Raw genomic sequence first — 8,660 nt, 5'->3', positions numbered from 1 at the left:
CTCCGACAATGTTCAGCAGATCCAGCGTCTCCAAAATGTCCAATTATTACTTCACAGGTTTTTTTGTCTTTGAAAGCAATTAAATCCCCAAATGAAAAATGGCCATTCTTGTGTATCTCCTTAAGGGTTTTTTGTGTTTTTATTTCTATTTTATTAATTACATTTCAAAATTTGAAATCAGAATGAAGTACTTTAAATTCTCTCAGAGTGAAATACTTCAAGGACCCAAATAAACGGCTTTTTTATTTTATTGATTAAGCACTGGAACATTTTTATCTTTTCAGACAGTAACAGTTTGAGCTGTTTCAATTGCTGATAAAGAAACAAATTTATGCTGTCACCCTCTGTAGATAGCCCACCATAAAACTAACTTGCTATGAAATTCTGATCCCACTGGAATTCATGGAAATCATGCCATCCAGAGACTACAACAGAACCAAAAGTTTATCCTGAGTATTAGCAGGGCTGGGACAAAAGCCTTACATGAATCTCAGCTGTATGGATGAGATAGATTAGCATCTTTGTGTTATTAATAGTTCATAATAATACCAAAACCTTTCCCACAACCATGAGCTAACCCAGTGGGATTCCGTTTTATTTTTTGGCCTTGATTACTGGGAATTGTTGACAATTACTTTGAAACTGATCATAGTATGAATAAAGTTATTTGTGGTTATGGTATTATATTCTGTAATATCATCAGTGTTTAATATATACCTTGAGAATCATCAGTTATATATCCAGAAAAAAAAAAAATCCAGAGAACACTTTACACCTAGCAGTACCTGAAATCATGGAGGGTTTTTTAGGTCTATGTAGGTGTCCTGGGTTCAACAGTAGCAGTCATTTTTCTCCTTCTTAGTAGCCGGTGCAGTGCTGCGGTTTTGACTTTAGTCTGGGAACAGCACTGATAACACCGATGTTTCTAGTTGCAGCTCAGTAATGTTTACTCTGATCAAGGACTTCCTCAGTCTCATGCTGTGCCAGAGAGGAAGGGAAGCCGGGAGGAAGCAGAGACAGGACACCTGACCCAAACTGACCAAAGGGGTATTCCATACCACAGCCCGTCATGCCCAGTATATGAACTGTGGGGAGTTACCTGGAAGGCCCAGATCGCTGATCGGTTTGGGCACTATGTCCTTTTCTGCCAAGCAGCTTCCCAGCTACTCTTTCGCAAGCCTGTAGCACTGCATGGGGTTGTTGTGGCCCAAATGCAGGAGCTGGCACTTTGCCTTGTTGAACCTCATACCACTGGCCACAGCACATGGATGCAGCCTGTCCAGATCCCTCTGCAGAGCCCTCCTATCCTCCAGCAGATCAACACTTGTGCCCAACTTGGTGTCGTCTGTATATTTACTCAGGGTGCACTCAATCCGCTCATCCAATTTGTCAGTGAAGATGTTAAACAACACTTGCCGTAACAACCCCACTAGTGACCAGTCAGCAGCTAGATGTGATATCATTTACCACCACTCTTTGGGCTCTGCCATCCAGCCAGTTTCCAACCCAGTCCAAATGCACAGTGTCCACAGCCTTTCCCTCAGCAACCAGGCAGGTCACCTTATTGTAGAAGGAGATCAGGTTAGTAAAGCAAGACCTGCCCTTCATGACCCTATGCTGACAGGGCCTGATCCCTTAATTTCCAGAATGTGCTTTATGATCTCACTTAGGATCATCTGCTCCGTGACCTTCCATGGCGCTGAGGTCGGGCTGACAGGCCTGGAGTTTCCAGGGTCTTGCTTCCTGCCTTTTTGAAAATTTTACCTGGAATGAAATAGTCTGCATTTCACATTTGGAATTGAAACTTGAACCTGGAAAAATCTCATGTAGCAGTTCTTCCTAAGCAAAGGGGTGAGCTGAACAGGCGTATGGCATGTCTACAAGCTATTTTGTTGGTAACGTTGGTTTTCATATGATTCATTGAGCACCAGCACCTTCCTGCCTTGTGACTAAATAATGCGTTCATCTGGGGAATGACAAATCATGACAAGGCTAGTGACAGGTTGAATCAAAAGAGAAAAAGGTCATCACTACATTAAGATTCAGTTGCAAGTATTGTTATTGCCTCAGTTCAAAAGGATCTCTTATTACCTTACTTACCCTTCTTTTTCATGGGTAAAATTAAGAAATTTTTCTTTTTCTCATTCACCACCATAGCAACAGAGGGATTAGAAAGCCTTCATTCAGGAGACTTATGGAAAGGATTCCTGTTCCCATCCTCAGTCCCTCTGAAGCTATTTATTTGGACTTCACAAAGGAGCTCAGTAACAGGAGAAACACAATCTACTGGGTTGAACACTGGCTTGGGACCTATTGACACCGAACCTGGGAACTGTTCCTAATTCTGCCATTAACTGGTGTACAATATTTAATTGTTTTGTTTCTCCATCTGTATGACACAGATAACACTCTCGGGCGTGCTAAAAACAAATGCTGAAAAAGAACTAATTTCTTTTTTTTTCATCTTATTCAAGGGAAAAAAGAGAAAAAAGGAGGCATCAAAGTTCACCTGAATAAGAACCATTAATTTAAAACACTGCTTGCTATTTCATAGCTATCATGCAGGCAGAAACCACTGACAGTTCTGAGGCTGTGACAAAAGCCTAGAAATTCTGGTGGCATTTTGTAGTGCCAACCCAAGCTGACTGACTAGTTTTTATTGACTAGTTTACTAAGCTGTTGGATGCTACTTCTTGTATACAGTAGAAAGTGAACCCATTCTACAATCCTAATCGAATTCATGATATACGGTATTTAAATAAGGCAATCTAAGTTCCTGATTAATCATCCATTAGCAGTAAGTCATCATTATGCAGCCTGCTTCTGGAGATATAGAAACACAGTAATAAGTAGTTATTATGCAGCCCTTCCTCAATGTTTTATGAGTCTGTTCCAGTGTTTTATGACACAGACTTAATGTTGCATCATAGTTTACATATACACATTAAACCTGTTAAATCCTTAATGTTAGACCTTTAATTCTTAATTATTAGTTTGGCCAATCTTTAATCTCTCTGTGAAATCAGATCTAAGAAGTTTAGAGAACTTTGTTTCTCCTCTCTTAATCATCAAACCCAAAACAGAAGATACTAATTTTCATCTAAATCTTCTTCATCAACTGCAAAATCCTCACAGAGTGCTCCAGTGTGGACCTCACTTGACAGTTTCCACTAAAAGTTTCCGATGAGAGTTTGGGCTGAGTGAAGGCTGAGCAAAGATCTTGGGGCTTGTCCCAGAGGATTTAGTACCTCCTGTGTAACACACAACAAATTTTTGCTTGGGGGAATTGGCATTTCTGAGGTGTCTTGTATAAAAAATGTACAACTCTAATGTGCTATCATGCTTAACTTTCATCACATACAATTACTTGCTTCATTTTATATCTGTGTTATAGTACTTTACAGCCCCACCCTCACACAATCCAGACAGTAAGTCCTGCAGTGCTTGTTTTGATACCTGATGAAACGCGTTATCACTGATTTTCCCCCCTCGGTTCCTACAGAGTCCAATATGGATTTTTTTCTTTCATGACAGCACTTACAAATTACTTCAGCTAAGGACTTTAATTACTATATTAAGACCAATTAATTAATGAATCTTTGAAGCAACTTTGAGAGACAGGAATGAATTACGGATAAATGAAGACACAGAATTTTGATTTGCTATATTTCAGTAGCAAATGAGGAGCAGAATGAAGAACAGCACTATGTGCATCAAGACTCCTACTTGTCTTTGCAACTCATGCAAATACATTTTCTCTATTGTGAATAACTCTTTCCCTATTCCTTCCATTTTGTGACTTACCACTGTCATCCATGCAGCATGAATACCTTTTCTGTAAGTTACGAGTTTTTGCCAGAGAAGCAGGCAGCAGTCCCCAGTTGTATGTAAGCACATTCTCGCTGCACTTCCCGAAACGTATCCCAGTAATAATCTTTGTCATGATAAATTCATAACAAAATATTAACAGATGTGCCAGACCTGATTCTCCTACAGCAAGCCCTTCCCATGGATTCAGCAGTGTAAAACTGTTTGAAAGGGACTGCAAGCTTCATTTGCATACTTTATTTGCATTGCCAAAGCCCAGTAAATGGAGCAAATGAGAGTAAGGCTAAATAAATATGGAATAAAAATACACATTTAGTCAGACTCTGACAAGATAACTGCTTGAAAATCTGCAAGGGTAACTGCAGGTCTGGGTTTAATTTCTTTAGCTATCTTATGCTTCGTGTCTATTTAGCAACCCTTTGGCAGTACAATCAATGTATTTTACACCTCTCAGTCTTTGCTGATGCAGGCTGGAGTTTCCCTAGGAGTCTGTATTATTTCTGAGCATACAGGCTTGTGGATGGTACACCAACACAACAGCATCAGCTCATACACTGAGTGGTAAGAACATTTGTTTCCTTTGATTTTATGCAACAACTCAACATTCTAATAACAATACTTTACAAAAGTCTGACTTGGCTAACCTTTCTTTCTGTATCTTTTTCAGTCTTCTTTATCTCATTTTCCTAACTTGATGAAGCAGTGCCTTAGAACAATTTTCAGCAGATTTTAAAAACTATTTAATGCTCTGTGCTTTTTGGCAGATCTGCTGCCGGCTTGAAATGTTCATAATTCTGTGATATTGATAAGCATTTTTGTTGTTAAAATCTTTTATTGAAGAAAGAAAATTAAGACATTTCAGCTTCATCATTTGTTACTATTTTTTACATTCTTTTACAAAAGCAAACCATCTTTCAAAATTAAGGGAGACTTACAGATCATTATGTAACTTTTGAGATGCAAAACATGCAATACATACAAATCTGGTTTTGGCTTCTTTGTAGTTCATCATTTTGGGGGTGAAAAGATTTCTGGTAAAGTTGTAACATTTTTATGTACAACATTGCAGATATTCCTATGAAAAGAATAATAAAACTTGAAAACACTTTGCTTTTTTTTTTCAAATAGAATAATTAAATGAAAAATTAATGTGAAAAAGTCACCTGACCATATCTGAGCTTTATTCTATATCTACTTTTAAGAGAGGATTGCAAGGAAATATTTCTAAACACGTCAAGTATTTATGAGGTTCGAATTATCTACAGTCTATAACCAAGAATGGAGAAAGAGCAAAGTGCTGTGATTTACCCATGATTAATTAGGAATGTCTCTGGCAAACCTGTCCTTTCTCCTTCTGGTTGTAGTGGTGCCTTGAAAAAGTAGCTGGCTACATTTACATTTCAATTAATCATGTGGCATTTTGGAAAATTCAAACACAATATTTCCTTTTTATAGAAACATTCCCAAAATCAGATATTTCACAAGCTGACAGTGGCTTCATTACTTTTGAATTTGTTTTTCTAGTACTTCATGAAGTGCTTTTTCATCTGACAATTTTAAATGCATCCCACGGATAGAAATGTGCAGGCCATAGTACATGTAAAGTGGGCAGAGCCTTTAAAAAATGCTTTTGCCTGCAAAGGAAAAGAACAGCAACTAAGAGGTATAAATCAAATTGTTGATCACGGAAATACTGCAGTGAAGAGTAAAGCTAATAAGAATAAAGACGTGTATGAGTCTGCATCACCAGCCTCTGCTTGAAAATCAGACAATGAAAGATCCTTTCATAGAGTAAGATGAAAGGGTGTTGCTTTACGCATTTACGAGCCAAATTAGCTGTGCATGAACTCCTATACAAATCATGAAGTTGCAGATCACCATAAAATAAAGAAAATTTGTAAGATAAAAAGTGTAGAAGGCATTAGTAAAAGCTCAGTGTGAATCAATTGCTATTTGCTGCTTCTTTAGGTTGATTTCCCAGAGCCAGACATCAGGAAAAAAATATTATTTTACAAAGTGCACTTGAAGGTTTAGCTGCATAAACTTTTGTAATTACACTTCCTACAGAGAAGGAAACTCATACGATTGTGCGTTATGCCAAAAGCCGGAAAATCGACACAGAATATCATTTGGGTATATGTGCGGCGCAGAGTGAGTCTCAATCTCATGGCTTTTCACGCATTCCCCCTGCAAACCCAGAGATAACAAATTATCTATCCTTGAAATACCATAATACTCAAATTCTGTTTTGTTTTCCTTGGCTTGGATTTCATAAACACAATATGATATAATGTTTAGAAATTATTAGAGACAAAAGTCTTTAACCTCAATGATTGTACATGTACTGTAAAGTATACAAGTGACTTAAAATGTACAGCTGTATGAATAATGCCTCTTTAGTTCAATGCTTAGATGAAGAGGGGAAAAAAAGCCCAAACCAACAACTGAAACAAAATTTATATGAAATGGGATTTTTTTTAGCACATTTTTAAAAGCTCCAGAAAACTTTATTTCAGATTAAACCAGAATGTTTCATATTTTCATGCATGAGAAGACAGCGTGCCACATTGTACTTCACCCAGAGAGGGTGAGCCAAGCCGAGAGGGCTGAGAATGCCCACCTCACGCCTCTGGCAGCTCCGGCAGAGAAATACTTCATTAGAACATTTTGGAAAACAGATAAGGAAATAGTTGCACAAAGAAATGAACTTCCTCAGCCCTGAAACAGGACAATATTTATCCAGTGGGACTTTATCGCATACACAACAATTATGATTCAATTCTCCGTTTGCAGGAGCAGAGTTTGCCTTTTAAAAAAGTTTAAAGAGGGCTGGAGCACTTCTGTTCAGGATAGGACACCCTATTAAGATGCAGACAACCAAAATAACAAATTCAATACTAGGAATGATACTTCTGTGTCACCTACCTCTAGACGCTGTTTCATGAAAGGGGATGAGCTAACCAAACCACAGAAGAGTTTCTGTCCCTCATCTCAGCTCCACATTCCTTCATCACCTTGACCTTCTACTTGCCTACTGGCTCTGGAAGCTTGTGCAGATCCCTCTGTGAGCTGATTCAACTCAGCCTGGCAGAAAACTAACCCATGTATAGATTTCTGGGTGAATGAACTGACTCTTGTGTCTTGTCATGTGCAATAGAAGTAAAACACCATTTACATCAGAAATCACTTTAGCAGAACAGGGAAGACCTTCCCCTAAGAGTAAAGCTGAGTGAAAAAACAGTTATAGTCCTATTTTTAAGAACTTGTTCATAAATCTTAGAATGAAAGCAGATACCTGTATTTTTTCCTAAAATATTCTGCTCTTACTGTGAGTGTCATTTCAGAAGACAGAGGATTTCCTTGGTTCACTCAGTTCTTGCATAGCACAATGCTCCCGTCACTAATTCTGAATGTTCACCTCCTAGATCCATGTCTCTTATGTGGCTTTCACTTACTTCTGTAGTCCACTGTTATGGCAAGTTTCCTGATATTCTGTTACATTCCGTTCTAAAGTGCCTCCTCTCTGTTTGGTTTCTTGTCCCAACTACTATCAGCAACAGCTTGTGATATCGCATCATCTCTGAGTTTTATTGAACTGCTATTGACTGCAGCTTTCAGATTAAAAATTACTCTTAAATAATACTCCTCCTAAAGCATCTCCTAATAATTTTTAATTGTCCCTTATTATGACAGTTTATTTTCAGGCTTTAATTCACTTTTTGCATGCCCGACAAGATGTTGTAGCTAAATTTACTATTCATCAAATTGCGGTTTCTATTCTAAATATAAATTTGTGTCTAATCCCTCAAAAAGCTTTGACTGTCATATAAAATTAGTGTCCAAATTCACAGAGCTTCTGCACAAAGACAGTGGGATCTAGCACTAATTTAAAACATCTGAAATTAGATGTATGTATGTAGGTGTCTGCCTTTGAGCTACATATGTCAGGATTGCTCCCATTGTAATCAGTTGCAATACGGTCATTGTGCTCACGAGACCTGAAGACCTTTGAGATATTTCTCCAAGTTGCTTACTCAGCACTATCTAGGGCCATTTGAAATAGTTCATTATATCATTCCTGGCCTCCAATAGTTGCTCCAGAAGGATCAGCTCTCCTGTTGAACCTGTGTTATATCTGAAATCTCTGAATAATATGAAGGATGCGGCACTGAATCCCTCTGTAAAGACAAATTAATTAGTCTCACGGGTCCATTAGCTCCCTGTTGGCTAGACATCCCCTTGACATGAACCTAGACACCTAGGTCATATGTTGGGACATAAATTAAGGCATCAGACTCACCTCTGTGAGATGCTGCCCTTTTGTTATCCTACGATTAAAAATTGTAGCACACATTCAGAATATAGGTTCAATTCCTCTTCTGTATTTAAGTGAGTTTAGATCACTTATGCACATCTCAGCATCAGCCAGTCGGGCATTAATTTCAATTTCTCTGATGGAATGGTTCAGGTTTTTTATAAAATGTTCAGTGAGTAGAGAAGGAATAAAAGGTGAATGATGCTCTACCCTGTTAATTCAGACCTTGCAGAAGTGATGGACTTGGTTTTCAGTGCCTAGTTAATTGCTCCACTGACTGACTGTTATGAGCAACTGGACCAAACAAGAACATATCTCTTTTTGGTGTCTTTTTAAATATGTTTATTTTTATTTGGGTGAGGCAATTTGTATTGAATAATTAAAATACACTTTGTTTTACATTTTGCTGATAAAATGCAATATCAAATGATAAAACAGCTCTGGTTTTCCATACCTATACTCATTCCACAATCTTTTATGCTGTTATTTGAGTTTAAAAGTTCTGATTCCAAAGAAA

Source organism: Lathamus discolor, chromosome 4 (assembly GCF_037157495.1).
Source record: "Lathamus discolor isolate bLatDis1 chromosome 4, bLatDis1.hap1, whole genome shotgun sequence".
In the NCBI taxonomy this organism is placed as follows: domain Eukaryota; kingdom Metazoa; phylum Chordata; class Aves; order Psittaciformes; family Psittacidae; genus Lathamus; species Lathamus discolor.
Note: the sequence above shows the minus strand (reverse complement) of the source record.